Raw genomic sequence first — 16,190 nt, 5'->3', positions numbered from 1 at the left:
CCATGTTTCATGAACTTAAATCATTTTTCCATGTGTACAAAAAGCTTATTTCTCTCAGATTTTGTGCATAAATTTGTTTACATCCCTGTTGGTGAGCATTTCTCCTTTGCCAAGATAATCCATCCTCCTTACAGGTGTGGCATATCAAGAAGCTGATTAAACAGCTTGATCATTACAAAGGTGCACCATATGCTGGGGACAATAACAGGCCACTCTAAAATGTGCAATTTTGTCACAACAATGCCACAGATGTCTCAAGTTTACAGGGAGCGTGCAATTGCCATGCTGCCTGCAGGAATGTCCACCAGTGAGCTGTTGCCAGAGAATTTAATGTTCATTTTTTTATCACAATCTGCCTTCTATAATTTTAAAGAATTCGCCGATCACATGTAACCACGCCAATCGAGGACCTCCACATCCAGCTTCTTCACCTTAGGGATCGTCTGAGACCATCCACCCGGACAGCTGATGAAACTGAGTATTTCTGTAATAAAGCACTTTTGTGTGGAAAAGCTCATTCTGATTGGCTGACTCCCCAGTCGGCTGTGCCCCTGCCCAGTCATGTGAAGTTCATAGATTAGGGCCTAATTAATTTATTCCAATTGACCGATGTCCTTATATGAACTGTAACTCAGTAAAATAGTTTAAATTGTTCCATGTTGCGTTTATATTTTTTGTTAAATATAGATCTGATTGCCATCACATGCACACTACAATATTACAACGCAAAGACTTTAAAGAATGAAGTACAATGATGATATACAAGACACCCTCTGGTAGGCAATATCTGCACTCCAGCCCTGTGGGGTTGGAGAGAGTCACACAGTCCATGGTCACCTCCTTGCTCAAACACTGGTCAATGTCCACGGCACTGAAGAAAGCCAATGACTGGGGCATGTCCTGCATACTCAGCGCATGGGCAAACATACACTTTTAAAGCACAACGATAAAAGATGGACGAACACAAGCAGCTTATTGAACAGACATTTGAGACATGTAAAACGAGTAATTCACTGGCTATGAATGACAATACTTTCAATTTTAACTTACAATTAGCTACATCCCAACCATTTAAATGACCACATGGTCATTTATGTATTATTTAGCCCGAAAAGACCATTGATGTTAGATCTTTTGCTAGGGTGACCTGGCAAGAAGTCAGCAGGAGACAGTGAATGAGCAGGTTGGTGATCTGCAGAGCCAGTGCTGCCCAGTAGCGGTCTTCACTGCGGACCAGGTAGCGCACCTCGTTGTGGATACTAATACAGGAAGCATCCGTCGATGTCATGCTCCTCCATCAGTCAGCGTACGGCCACCAGCATAAGAGTGGGAGTAGTCCACCGCCAAACTCTGTACCATCCTGTTCACCCTGCTGGTGATGAACTGACACACACACACGTTAATATTTTCATCTACAACAAGTGTGTGTTTGAGTGTCAGACAGTGTGTCTTACAATTGAGTGTGTTACGTGTGTGTGTTATAATTATGTACATTTTATGTGCTTTTATGATTGTGTTTGCATAAGTTCTCCAGAACTCCTCCTTCACGGTCTGCTGATCCTGCAGCCCGGGACAGGGGTGGCTGGCTGAGTGGGCAATGTTCTCCAGGTTGTTGAACGTACCTCCAGACCACTTACACTGGCCTGCCACCTCCCACTTCCTCTTCCGAGAACTGCACACCCAAATAATGAGAGGGTGAGATAGAATGTGAAAGTGTGTGTTCCTAGCCAGATCTACAGGGGTATCTAGGGGGGAATGGCTAGTGGGTCGATTTGGAATTCAGGGTCAGTGTTTGTGAAGAACTTCAGTTCATACAAAGCTGACATTACTGCCCGGTTCAAAAATACACTACATCACCAAAAGTATGTGGACACCCCTTCAAATTAATGGATTCGGCTATTTCAGTCACACCCGTTGCTGCAAGGTGGATAAAATTGAGCACACAGCCATGCAATCTCCAAAGACAAACATTGGCAGTAGAATGGCCTCAGCTGCCTTGTCCCGGACCTGCTGTTTTTGATTCTCTCTCTGTACCGCACCTACTGTCTCTAACTCTGAATGGTCGGCTATGAAAAGCCAACTGACATTTAGTCCTGAGGTGCTGACCTGTTGCACCCTCTACAACCACTGTGATTATTATTATTTGACCCTGCTGGTCATCTATGAACATTTGAACATCTTGGCCATGTACCGTTAGTCTCCACCCGGCACAGCCAGAAGAGGCCTGGCCACCCCTCAGAGCCTGGTTCCTCTCTAGGTTTCTTCCCATGTTCCTGCCTTTTCAGGGAGTGTTTCCTAGCCATCTGCATTACTTGCTGTTTGGGGTTTTAGGCTGGGTTTCTGTATAGCACTTTGTGACATCGGCGGATGTAAAAAGGGCTTTATAAATACATTTGATTGATTATCTTTCAACGTGACACTGTCATAGTATGCCACCTTTCCAACAAGTCAGTTTGTAAAATTTCTGCCCTGCTAGAGCTTCCCCGGTTAACTGCCCCTTAGTTCCAGTGAAGGGAAATCTTAACGATACAGCATACAATGACATTCTAGGCGATTCTGTGCTTCCAACTTTGTGGCAACAAAAGTTGTTTCAGCATGACAATGCCCCCGTGCACAAAGCAAGGTCCAATCATAAATCGTTTGTTGAGATCGGTGTGGAAGAACTTGACTGGCCTGCATAGAGGCATGACCTCAACCCCGTCAAACACCTTTGGGATGAATTAGAACACTGACTGCGAGCCAGGCCTAAACATCTAACATCAGTGCTCGACCTCACTAATGCTCTTGTGGCTAAATGGAAGCCAGTCCCCGCAGCAATGTTCCAACATCTAATAAAAAGCCTTCCCAGAAGAGTGGAGGCTGTTATAGCAGCAAAGGGGGGACCAACCCCATATTAATGCCCATGATTTTGGAATGAGATGTTCGACGAGCAGGTGTCAACATACACTACATGACCAAAAGTATCTCTAACCACTATACCTTTGTTTTTTTGCAGAACTTAAGGAACCTGATAATGATGATCATCGATCACTCATGAATTTCACTTTTTCTTCCTGTATTTGTCTGTATGTCCTTTGATTATGTGTTTTTATGTATGCACAAAGCCGCAAACCACATTTCCCCATGGGGATAATAAAGTAATTAACTTATCAGAGGTTCCCAAACTTCTTCACTCAGGGCCCCCTTCCAGCACTAGGGTACATCCCGCACCCCCATGCACAAACCACATGTATTTCTATGGCACAAGCACTGTTGATGCCAAAAACTGTTCATAATCCTCTTCTTGGTGGAGAGAACATTTAGCAGGTTTATAGCTTATTTCCTGCAATTCTACACATTTTGTCATGCGGTGCAGAGAACATTTTACAGTTTTAAAGCTCATTGTCTTGCAATTACAGTGGGGCAAAAAAGTATTTAGTCAACCACCAATTGTGCAAGTTCTCCCACTTAAAAAAATGAGAGAGACCTGTAATTTTCATCATAGGTACACTTCAACTATGACAGACAAAATGAGAAAAAAAATCCAGAAAATCACATTGTAGGATTTTTAATGAATTTATTTGCAAATTATGGTGGAAAATATGTATCCACATACAGTGGAGCCTAGGTGTTTCTGAGTGTTCCTCCAGAAGGAGATCTTATTGATCTCCAAAACCCGGGTGGCGTTGGTGCCCCCCTGTCCCACCCTCAGGGTCCCGTCCTCCATCTTGGACAGAAAGTCATTGGAGAAGGGGCCGCCCACGTTGTTGTCGTTTCCATCCTGTAGCCAAAACAGTCTCTTAAGCATTTATGAGTGCAACAGTACCTCTTCAACCTCAGGAGGCTGAACAAATTCAGCTTGGCCCCTAAGACCCTCAAACTTTTACAGATACACAATTGAAAGCATCACCACCTGGTACGGCAACTGTACCGCCAGCAATCGCAGGGCTCTCCAGAGGGTGGTGCGGTCTGCCCTACGCGTCACACTGCCTGCCCTCCAGGACACCTACAGCACCTGATGTCACAGGAAGGCCAAAAAGATTATCAAGGAAATCAACCACCCGCTATCATCCAGAAGGCGAGGTCAGTACAGGTGCACCAAAGGTGGTACCGAGAGGCTGAAAGACTTCTATCACAAGGCCATCAGACTGTTAAATAGCCATCACTAGCCGGCTACCACCCGGTTACGGCGGACTATAGAGATAGAGCAGTGTTTCCCAAAAATACACCATTTCAATGTAGCCCTGGACAAACTCATTGATGGCTTGATGATTAGTTAAGGTGTGCTTGTCCAGGGTTACAATACAAATGTGTACTGTTGGGGGTACTCAAGAACCAGGGTTGGGAAACACTGAGATAGAGGGTGCACTTGCCACAAGAATCGAGCAATGTAAAAGAGAGGTGTGCCCTCGTCCCATCTATATGGAGAGGACACTTCACCTCATTTCTCTTGGTCCTTGTCACGCTGCCGCCATTCTCCTCTGACACTCTCAAGGTGACTCAACTCCACCTACAGGTCAGCACAGGAAAGACAACCACCTGTTGAACTATTTGACAGAAGAGCATATTTGATATTTGCACAGATTTCCTAATTGATATGAGCAGCTCATTTTCTGTGTGTACTTCTTTATTACACAGTTATCATTGTGTTTATCACAGTTATCATTGTGTATTACACAGTTATCATGTATTAAAAATGGTCATCCAGGAGGTGTCATGAAGACAGACCAATCCTGTGTGCACGCTTGTGCGACAAGGTTTTAACGTCTGCCACAGCGAGCTGTCGGTCAGCATGAGGTCATCAGAGAGGCAGTTATCCAAACACCTAGGCTGCGCCTTACCTTTCTGCTCACAGTAGAGTCGTGGCCAAAAGTTGAGAATGACACAAGTTAATTTTCACAGTCTGCTGCCTGTTTGTATGATGGCAATTTGCATATACGCCAGAATGTTATGAAGAGTAATCAGATGAATTGCAAAGTCACTCTTTGCCATGCAAATGAACTGAATCCCCCAAAAACATTTCCACTGCATTTCAGCCCTGCCACAAAAGGACCAGCTGACATCATGTCAGTGATTCTCTCGTTAACACAGGGGTGAGTGTTGACGAGGACAAGTCTGGATATCACTCTGTTCGAATAACAAGTCTTCCAGTCTGTTCGAATAACAGACAGGAAGCTTCAAAAGGAGGGTGGTGCTTGGAATCATTGTTCTTCCTCGGTCAACCATGGTTACCTGCAAGGAAACACGTGCCGTCATCATTGCTTTACACAAAAAGGGCTTCACAGGCAAGGATATTACTCTTATTGGCAGTAATGCCAATAAGATTGCACCTAAATTGCACCTCAACCATTTATTGGATCATCAAGAACTTCAAGGAGAGCGGTTCAATTGTTGTGAAGAAGGCTACAGGGCGCCCAAGAAATTCCAGCAAGCGCCAGGACCGTCTCCTAAATTTGATTCAACTGCGGGATCGGGGCACCACCAGTACAGAGCTTGCTCAGGAATGGCAGCAGGCAGGTGTGAGTGCATCTGCACGCACAGTGAGGCGAAGACTTTGAGGTTGGACTGGTGTCAAGAAGGGCAGCAAAGAAGCCACTTCTCTCCAGGCAAAACACCAGGGACAGACTGATATTCTGCAAAAGGTACAGGGATTGGACTGCTGAGGACTGGGGTAAAGTCATTTTCTCTGATGAATCTCCTTTCCAATTTTTTGGGGCATCCGTAAAAAAAAGCTTGTCCGGAGAAGACAAGGTGAGCGCTACCATCAGTCCTGTGTTATGACAAAGGTAAAGCATCCTGAGACCATTCATGTGTGGGGTTGCTTCTCAGCCAAGGGAGTGGGCTCACTCACAATTTTTCTTAAGAACACAGCCATGAATAAAGAATTGTACCAACACATCCTCTGAGAGCAACTTTTCCCAACCATTCAGCAACAGTTTGGTGATGAACAATGCCTTTTCGAGTGTAACAGTATAACTTTAGGCTGTCCCTTCACTGGGCTCAAACCAGGGACCCTCTGCACACATCAACAACAGTCACCCACGAAGCATCGTTACCCATCGCGCCACGAAAGCCGCGGACCTTGGAAAGCAAGGGGAACCACTACTTCAAGGTCTCAGAGCAAGTGACGTCACCGATTGAAACGCTATTAGCGCACACCACCACTAACTAGCTAGCCATTTCACATCCGTTACACGAGCATGATGAGCACCTTGCCATAAGGCAAAAGTGGCTCGGAGAACAAAACATCAATATTTTGGGTCCATGGCCAGGAAACTCCCCAGACCTAAATCCCATTGAGAACTTGTGGTCAATCCTCAAGAGGCGGGTGGACAAACAAAAACCCACAAATTTGGACAAACTCCAAGCATAGATCATGCAAGAATGGGCTGCCATCAGTCAGGATGTGGCCCAGAAGTTAATTGACAGCATGCCAGGGTGGATTGCAGAGGTCTTGAAAAAGGGTCAACACTGCAAATATTGACTATTTGCATCAACTTCATGTAATTGTCAATAAAATCATTTGACACTTATGAAATGCTTGTAATTATACTTCAGTATTCAATAGTAACATCTGACAAAAATATCTAAAGACACTGAAGCAGCAAATTGTGGAAATTAATGTCATTCTCACGACTGTACACACTCTCGATGGCCCTAAAAGTCACAGCAACACACACACTTCCTCTGGTGGATGCACGTATAGTACACTCAGTGATGTAATGCTAAAAAAAAAGTTGACTGATTAATTAAAACTAATTCATTCAGTAATGCACTTATTGGCTCATTGACTCATCCCTGTGCTACCTTTGTCTTTTGTCTCCATTTCCCCTGGTGCCCGTGTCCCTGAGCTGTTTGATGTTCTCTGACCTACCTATGGGGCACACAGGCTCCGTGTCATCCTCCCCCTGGGGCTCCATCATGTTGTCCCTGCAGCCAGGCACCAGGTAGCCCCATGAAAAATTAAAGGAGAGCCGCACTCTTGGAGCTCAGATGCAATAATTGAACGACCTAATAACCAAAGTTTCAACAGACAAGCTGTCTTCATCAGGGTATAATGACGAACAATGTGGAGTGACTAGTTTATATAGTGTCAAAGGACACACACAGGTGTCTGTAATCATAGCTGGGTGTGGCCTGATATCATTGGTTAATTCTCAGATATAAAAATAACATACCAAAAACATGAATGGATAGCATACGATCATAGATCAGATTTGGCTACAGAGGCCTACAAACATTTACAATGAACAGCAAAATCACAATAATCACAAGAATGGCTTCAGATCAAAGACTACGTTGAGGCCGAAGGGAGCAAGGGTCTTTAAATTAAAGATCCAGGCAGCCTCTCGTTTTAAACAATAAATGGTCGAGGTCACCCCCTCTCCCAGGGAGGGTTACATGTTCGATGCCGATATAATGAAGGGACTAAATCGAGTTTGCTTCCAAAAAAGTGGGCCGCAGCTGTTGAGTTTTTGCACCTAATGGTGCTACGATGCTCTGAGATTCGTATTTTTAATTTGCGCTTTGTTTTACCCACATTATTTTTACCACATGAACAAGTTATAACATAAATAACTGCCTTAGTGGAGCACGTGATAACACCTTTGATTGGGATCTGTTTCCGTTTGGGGGTGTTTGAAGGATCTACATTTATAAGTGCCATTGCATTGAACGCAGCCATTACACTTGTAGTTTCCATCTAGTAGGGGCCCAAATATACGTTGTGCAGGGATATCTTGGGGTGGTCAATCAGTTTACCAATTGATCTCAGAGATTTCTGCCCCGACCAAGGGAGGGTCCGAAAACACGTTACTGATACTGTCATCGGATCTTAGAATGTGCCAATGTTTGTGAACGAATCCCTTAATTTGTTCAGAGCACTTCGAATAGCGGGTAGCTAGAACGCATGAATGCTTCTTTTTGCGAGACTGTCCTTTAAAAAGATCATGTCTCGGTTTGTTTTGAATTTTCTCAATAGCAGTATTAATTTGTACCCCCTCTCCTTGATTTTTCTTTGCGTCTCAGCTATATTTCTGTCGAAATCTGATTGTTTTTTGCAAATTATTTTGATTCGACTGAATTTGATGGACTGTTTCTCCATGTAACCCACATACAACTTAGCATAGTTAAGAGCCATGTGGGATCCCATAGCAGTACCCTTCATCTGAATAAAGAAATCATTTAGAAACATGAAGTAGTTGTGTGTGAGTACTATTTCAGCCAATGTTATAATGCATGCACTGGAAGGTAGGTCATTAGGGTCACGTTGCAGAAGAACATGTTCCATAGCTTCAATACCGCCCTCATGTGGAATATTCCGTATATAATGACTCAACATCAAAAGTAACTAACAAAGTATTATCAGGGGGAGGATCGAGAGATTCAATAATAGAGCACTCTGCTGGTGTCCTTTCGCCTCTAGATTTACCAGGTAACCCCAGCCATGCTGCTCCATGCAGTGCAGGGGGAAGCTGTCCCACGTCAGCCCCATCAGCTTGGGAGTCACCCGCATCGCCAGACTGATTTGGCTGGCCCCCGGCAACCAGCTCTCCTCCCCCGACATCACAGACAATTTACGATACCACCTGGTAAAGTAGGAAGGAATGGACTATGGCCCTTTCTCAATGGGATTTCCTTGTTTTCTCACATCCTACCTCCTCGCCTCACTTTTCACCATATAGGAAAAAGTCCTAGTGTCCCTCGCATCAGACCTCCTCCAATGCATTTTGAGTCGAGAAGAAAGGATGCAAGGCATTAAGGAAAGAGAAATTGATAAAGAGCCCAAATGAGTATTTGAAGAGTGAAATGGGGAAAATAACATTAGTGGGTGTTGCCTGATGTATGTCACAGCCACAGTTATCTGTACCAGGGTGTTAGTGTGCTATATTAGTTAGCATTTAGCAAGATGGAGCTCCACAAGGGGCCCAGTCCAGCCCAGCTCACCCAGGACGTTCAGGCAGGTGCTGTTTCCATTTGGGAAGCCAGCTGACCGTCTCCTTCAGCCTCTCCAGAGCCTCCCGACTGGGGCATGGCTCTGCAATCTCCTTAGTGGGAGGGACCTAGGTCTGACAGCACAACACCACAGCTAGAGTAGTATCTTGATTGACAGTTGTGTTTGTGATGCTAACGTTAGCTCACGAATGTGAGGATGTCTGAGTTGGATAGCGTGCACTGCAGCACAACGGGAAGCTGTGAACCGGATGATTTGATTACTGCCGGCTGTGATTAGACTGTCCAGGCAGCGGCCCCGTGTGGGCAGGGTTGAAATCAGAACCCAACTCTCATGTAAATTGTGACATCCTCAGTTACAAAGATCTCATAAAATTAAGTTTTTGAATATACTGACTTTGTGACCAAAATGATTCACTTTGTAGTCAATTTTGACACTAGAATAAATGTTTAACCAATATCGATCCCACACAGGCCGTTTTCCACCAGAGACGTTGTTTTTTCGGTTCAGTCGCTCTTTAATGCTTTGGTTTGGCCATATATTTTCATCCTGACAACCTTAGAAAACAATTGTAGACCTCCACAAGTCTGGTTCATTCTTGGGAGCAATTTCCAAATGCCTGAAGGTACCATGTTCATCTGTACAAACAATAGTACGCAAGTATAAACACCATGGGACCACACAGCCGTCATACCGCTCAGGAAGGAGACGCGTTCTGTCTCCTAGAGATGAATGTACTTTGGTGCGAAAAGTGCAAATCAATCCCAGAACAACAGCAAAGGACCTTCTGAAGATGCTGGAGGAAACAGGAACAAAAGTATATATATCCACAGTGAAACGAGTCCTGTATCGACATAACCTGAAAGGCCGCTTAGCAAGGAAGAAGCCACTGCTCCAAAACTGCCATATAAAGCCAGACTACAGTTTGCAACTGCACTTGGGAACAAAGATTGTACTTTTTGGGAGAAATGTCCTCTGGTCTAATGAAACACAAATAGTACTATTTGGCCATAATGACCATTATTATGTTATGTATTGTATTATGTATTATGTACCACCGTTATGTTTGGAGGAAAAAGGGGGAGGCTTGCAAGCCGAAGAACACCATCCTAATCGTGAAGCACGGGGTGGCAGCATCATGTTGTGGGGGTGCTTTGCTGCAGGAGGGACTGGTGCACTTCACAAAATAGATGGCATCAAGGGGAAGGAAAATTATGTGAACATATTGAAGCAACATCTCAAGACATCAGTCAGGAAGTTAAAGCTTGGTCGCAAATGGGTCTTCCAAATGGACAATGACCCCAACCATACTTCCAAAGTTGTGGCAAAATGGCTTAAGGTCAACAAAGTCAAGGTATTGGATTGGCCATCACAAAGCCCTGACCTCAATCCTATAGAACATTTGTGGGCAGAACTGAAAAAGAGTGTGCAAGCAAGGAGGCCTACAAACCTGAGTCAGTTACACCAGCTCTGTTAGGAGGAATGGGCCAAAATTCACCCAACTTATTGTGGGAAGCTTGTGGAAGGCTACTTGAAACGTTTGACCCAAGTTAAACAATTTAAAGGCAATTCTACCAAATACTAATTGAGTGTATGTAAACTTCTGACCCACTGGGAATGTGATGAATGAAATAAAAGCTGAAATAAATAATTCTGTCAGCTATTATTGACATTTCACATTCTTAAAATAAAGTGGTGATCCTAACTGACCTAAGACAGGGAATTCTTACTAGGATTAAATGACAGAAATTGTGAAAAACTGAGTTTAAATGTATTTGGTGTATGTAAACTTCTGACTTCAACTGTACATATTAACGCCCATGATTTTGGAATAAGATGTTTGACGAACAGGTGTCCACATAGTTTTGGTCATTTAGTCTATGTCACAAGCACTCACCACTAACTAGCTAAACTCAGCAAAAAAAGAAACGTCCTCTGTCAAATGCGTTTTATTTTCAGCAAACTTAACATGTGTAAATATTTGTATGAACATAAGATTCAACAACTGAGACATAAACTGGACAAGTTCCACAGACATGTGACTAACAGAAATTGAATGTGTCGCTGAGCAAAGGGGGGGGGGGTTAAAATCAAAAGTAACAGTCAGTATCTGGTGTGGCCACCAGCTGCATTAAGTACTGTAGTGCATCTCCTCCTCATGGACTGCACCAGATTTGCCAGTTCTTGCTGTGAGATGTTACCCCACTCTTCCACCACGGCCAATATAGACATACAAACACAACAACAACATTCAAAACCATTTATTAACCATTGAGTTTATTTTGAAACTTCGGACTCGTGAAGGAAATAACCAAAGCCAATCAAGGGAAGGAGAGCTGAGGAACGAGCTTGTTAACTGATAGATAAGCAACAGCAACATTTCTACAAGTATGGAACCATTGCAAATCAATAGTTTTCTGTGTACTTCTACTAATCGTGAGGCTAGATGACCGAGAGTACTGATCATGGGCCCTTCCTCCCGCCAAGGCCGACCCACTTTCTTCATGCGTTCTTTGACCTCCTGGAGGCCCCACCTCTTGCCGTGCTTGTTGGCCATCCACAGCGTGAGCTGGAACCCAGTCAGACCAGAGATGGCCATGTGGAGACTCATTGTGTCCAGGAAACTAGCCTGAGAACCCTGTGGGACAGAGAACATATACAGAGGCTGTGTTTCAATCCAAGGCAGCTACCTGCTGCCTACCTGTTTCCACTGGAAGCATCCTTGAGGATTGGGAAACAGCATAGAGATTGATAAAGGGCTTTCGTATCTGTATTTTTTTAAAGCTGTATTGTTGGTTACGGGCTCTTAAGTAAGCATTTCACTGTAAGGTCTACACCTGTTCTACTCGGCGCATGTGACTAATCCGATGTGATTTTTAGTGGCCAAAGGGCAGTATTATCATGGGCAGTCCCATTGAGGGCTTCCACTATTTTAATGTAGTCAACTGTGTTGGACATCCAACTTCATTGTCTGATCCCTCCTGGTTAGCCTGTTGGAGTCATGTCCAACCGGGGGATCAGCCAATAGTGAAGAAGAAAATGTACTACCACAAAATTGAGATTGCCTCAATGGCGTTGGCACAGATACAAAGATGAGTCCTCTATCTCTATGAGAAACAGCCAGATTAAAGACAGAGCATGAGCCACTCCAAAGACCCCAATGCCTGATTCAAACTATTGGGCCTAACCGAACCAAGTCTGTCATTTCTGGGCTAGCCTGGGGAAAATAAAATATCAGAGCCAGCACAGTAGGGTTCCATTCGGCCCTATAGTGTGAATCCAGCATAAATTACTGTTAATTACACTAAATAGTGATGAAGTACACCTCAAAACATGACCCCGGAACCCTGTGAACTTTCAGCAGGTACTGCTCCTTGATGTAAGATCTGTCAAAGCTAACATTGTGGTCTACAATCAGTTTCTCCCTCCGCTGGCCCCCCGGGGGGCGGATAAAGTTGTCCGGGTCTCCAAGGGGATGAGGTCAGCAGGCATCAGCTGGCTGGATCAGGAGTATCTCTCCTCTATCAGACACTTGCTGGACCACGAGTACCTGTCAGGAAACAGAATGATAGAATACAGAGTATTCAGTGAAACTGCAATCCACTCCGGCTCAGAATAAATAGTCCTTGTTAAATAACTGTAATCATTCCTGCCCAGTCCCAACACAATATTATACACCATCTATTAACCTCACTACAAAAGCCTTTCAGTATTTTTGACATTTACGAATCATTTTTACACTTACAGATCCTTTTACAGTTACAAATACCTAGAAGTGATATAAACTGTCCTGTACTGAAATAAAGTAGTAATTTTCCTCCAGCGTAAAACCCTCCCTCCCACAGTAGAGGGTCTTGGTCCTCTCTTTCAGTCTCACCAGGCAGTGGTAGACACGGCCACAGCCAGTGTGGCCTGCCTCGTCTGGGAATCCACCCGTCTGGCCTCCCCATCCGGCCTGTAGCACATCCTGCTCACCTCCCACACCAGGTCCTGGGGCATGGGCGGCAGCGGGGCCTGCTGAAGCTTGCTGGCAGCCTCCAGGTAGGGTAGGCTCTGCTTTTGGGCCAGCAGGCGGAAGTGGCCGTCGATGTCCTTCCCTTCCATGTGGGGCAGCTGGAGCTTCATGCCAGGGAGCAGAGACCTCTTTCCCCACAGCTGGTGCCTCTGAAGGTGCCTGATACTCCACTTCACCTTCTCGTCCTTGTACTCCTACTACGCACCGCGGAAGATCTGCTTCTGATGGTTTTGGGACAGCATCTGGATGTTGAGCGGGTTCAGGCGGGTTTCTGGGGGGTGGGAGCCCTGGAGAGAATGGGGCTGCTAGGTGGAGTAGGAGGTGCGGCATAGTGTCCTCCATAGGATATAGGCCTCCAGAGGGGACGAAGATGCAGAATTGTCTCACTAGTCCTGACAGTCAATTGTTCCTCCCCTTGGACTTGGTCAGGAGCAAGATGAAGACCTTAATGGAGAGAGTCAACTTTGTGACCGTAACGAAACCATCCAATAAAAGCCATAAAATAATCAATAAACATTAAATGTAATATTAAGATCATCAACATGAAAACATGATGATTGATAAATAGGCCTACTTTAGAAAACTGCTATAACTACAAGCGGCATTGCAGAGAATGGTCAGAATGCTGTTTACAACAGAATAAAAATTTATCTAAAATTCCTAGCCAACGTTTTGCAATCCTCAACTCGCATCAATGTGACACATATAAACAAGGTTAATCGGGATTTCCAGGCATGGATTGTGAAACATTGCAGCAGACCAGGTATCTAGCGATATCCAGTGGCAGGGATGACCTCCCCTTGCGGAAGTGTGTAAAATAAAGCGAATGTTTTGCAAAGTACATGGCCAGTATTTGACGAAAATACGTTAAATAAATAAATTAGTCACTGGCTAAAACTAATAATATTATCGAATATTACAGCGTGTTTTCATTAAACGCTTAACGGCCTCGTGGCCTAATGGATAAGGCGTCTGACTTCGAATCAGAAGATTGCAGGTTCGAGTCCTGCCGGGGTCGGTTTTTTGGGAAATGATTGACGGATAATGGACCTTAACATGCACGACTTGCTTCGTCAGTCAATGTGATGATCACGGATACAATCATACAACAGTCTATATAGTATGGGAATCAACGATATGTTCGTCTCTTAGTTATTCCTGAATAGAAAAATCAATCTCTTTATAACATTCTGTGCACTTCATGCTCTTTGCAAAGTAAACTTGCTGGGCTATTCATTTGATTTGGCCTTTATCCTTAAACAAAGTATGATTTAAAAAATGTAAAAAATTATTATGGAAAACCATCGCTAGGGGTCAGTCTGTCCATTCAAGCTGAAAATATACCTCCCATTACCCTCTGCATGAAGGAAGGCACACATCAATAACAAAATCTCAGAACGAATTAACACAACTGGGCTTTCATTGCTTTGATTAGATATTCATTACAACATCATGATGGTGATAGGCCCAGTAGAATGACCTTACGTTTATTATGTCAATTTCTCGTGGCATAAATTTGTATTCAGCTATTTGGACTACATGTGGGCATGTTGTAAGACATTTTTTTCATAATTTCTGTCAAATGTAAGCATACATAAAAAAATGAAATGCATTCAAATGTTGCCACTGTGGTGCAAAGGGAGTGGAATGCGTGGACACCAGTAGGTCACAGTCTTGTAGCTCTGGTAGGGTCACGGGCAAGAACTTGGCCCCTGCCCTGCTCCATGTGCTTTGTTATAGCTGGGTCAGCTGACAGTGTCACGAACGATGAGCATACATCAGTGGGGCTAGTTAGCAACAATGACAAGAAACTGCCTGCCATGTGTTGAATCATAAGTGACTCGTTTGATCTTGTTTTGAGGTGTTTTGACTGCCAAGTCTATGGCTAAAATGTGCTAGCTAACCAACAACTGTAACGATGCATTTGAGAGAAATGTGTGCATTGTGCAACTTTGTTTTCAATAAACATTGGAGACAAAATATAGCTTAAATGTCAACAATCTGAGAAGGGGGTTATCAAGGCACAAGGCGAGACCCAGATGCAGACACAGGAGGCAGATGGTTGGAGTCTTACAATGTTTAATAATCCAAAGGGGTAGGCAAGAGAATGGTCGTGGACAGGCAAAAAGGTCAAAAACAGATCAGAGTCCAGAAACAGGCAAGGGTCAAAACCGGGAGGACTAGAAAAAGGAGATTAGGATAAGGAGTACGGGAAAAACACGCTGGTTGACTTGACAAAACATACAAGACGAACTGGCACGGAGAGACAGGAAACAGGGATATATACACTGGGGAAAATAAGCAATACCTGGAGGGAGTGGAGACAATCACAGTAGCAGGTGAAACAGATCAGGGAGTGACAGGGGGTAACTGCATCCCAATATGGCGCTTGGAGAATGGGCGAGTGGCTGTGTCGAAAGGAAATTAGTGGGCGTGTGGAAAGGAGTGGGTGTGTCAAAAGTGCTCTGCTATACGTTTGCCGGTTTTGATTGAGCTGTGTTTTTTGGGGGTCACTCAACTAGGACATTGTACTGATTTTTGTACACCAGTAATGCCCATTTGATGTAGACTTCAGTTAGAAGAACAGTTTGGGCTGACCGAGTTTGAAGTGGAGGGAGTACAGGGCTTAGCATGTCTCTCAAGGAGGCTAAAAAGGGATTTTGGCTTGGAAAAGTAATATTTTCAGAAGGAGGCGATAATTGTTTAAGGGAGGAGAAAGTAGCCATGCTTTGCCTTGATGACAGATTTGCACAGTCTTGGCATTCTCTCAACCAGCTTCACGAGGTAGTCACCTGAAATACATTTCAATTAACAGGTGTGCCTTGTTAAAAGTTAATTTGTGGAATTTCTTTCCTTCTTAATGTGTTTGAGCCAATGAGTTGTGTTGTGACAAGGTAGGGGTGGTATACAGAAGATTTGGTACATCATATGGCAAGTCCATAATATGGCAAGAACAGCTCAAATAAGCAAAGACAAACGACAGTCCATCATTACTTTAAGACATGAAGGTCAGTCAATGAGGAAAATGTCAAGAACTGTGAAAGTTTCTTCAAGTGCAGTTGGAAAAACCATCAAGCGCTATGATGGAACTGGCTCTCATGAGGACTGCCACGGGAAAGGAAGACCCAGAGTTACCTCTGCTGCAGAGGATACGCTCGTTAGAGTTAACTGCACCTCAGATTGCAGTCCAAATAAATGCTTCATAGAGTTCAAGTAACAGGCACATCTCAACATCATCTGTTC

General features: G+C 44.1%; 1 non-coding gene and 1 pseudogene across 1 annotated transcript; one reads left to right on the top strand and one right to left on the bottom strand.

The window, feature by feature from the left end:
* Positions 1–514: 514 nt before the first annotated feature.
* LOC112218992 lies at positions 515–14,310 on the bottom strand (annotated as a pseudogene).
* Positions 13,893–13,965, top strand: trnar-ucg. The gene has a single exon. It is a non-coding gene; the product is annotated as a tRNA-Arg (tRNA).
* Positions 14,311–16,190: the final 1,880 nt, after the last annotated feature.

This window comes from Oncorhynchus tshawytscha, linkage group LG19 (genome assembly GCF_018296145.1).
Source record: "Oncorhynchus tshawytscha isolate Ot180627B linkage group LG19, Otsh_v2.0, whole genome shotgun sequence".
Lineage (NCBI taxonomy): Eukaryota > Metazoa > Chordata > Actinopteri > Salmoniformes > Salmonidae > Oncorhynchus > Oncorhynchus tshawytscha.
This window is presented reverse-complemented; position numbering and strand designations above follow the sequence as displayed.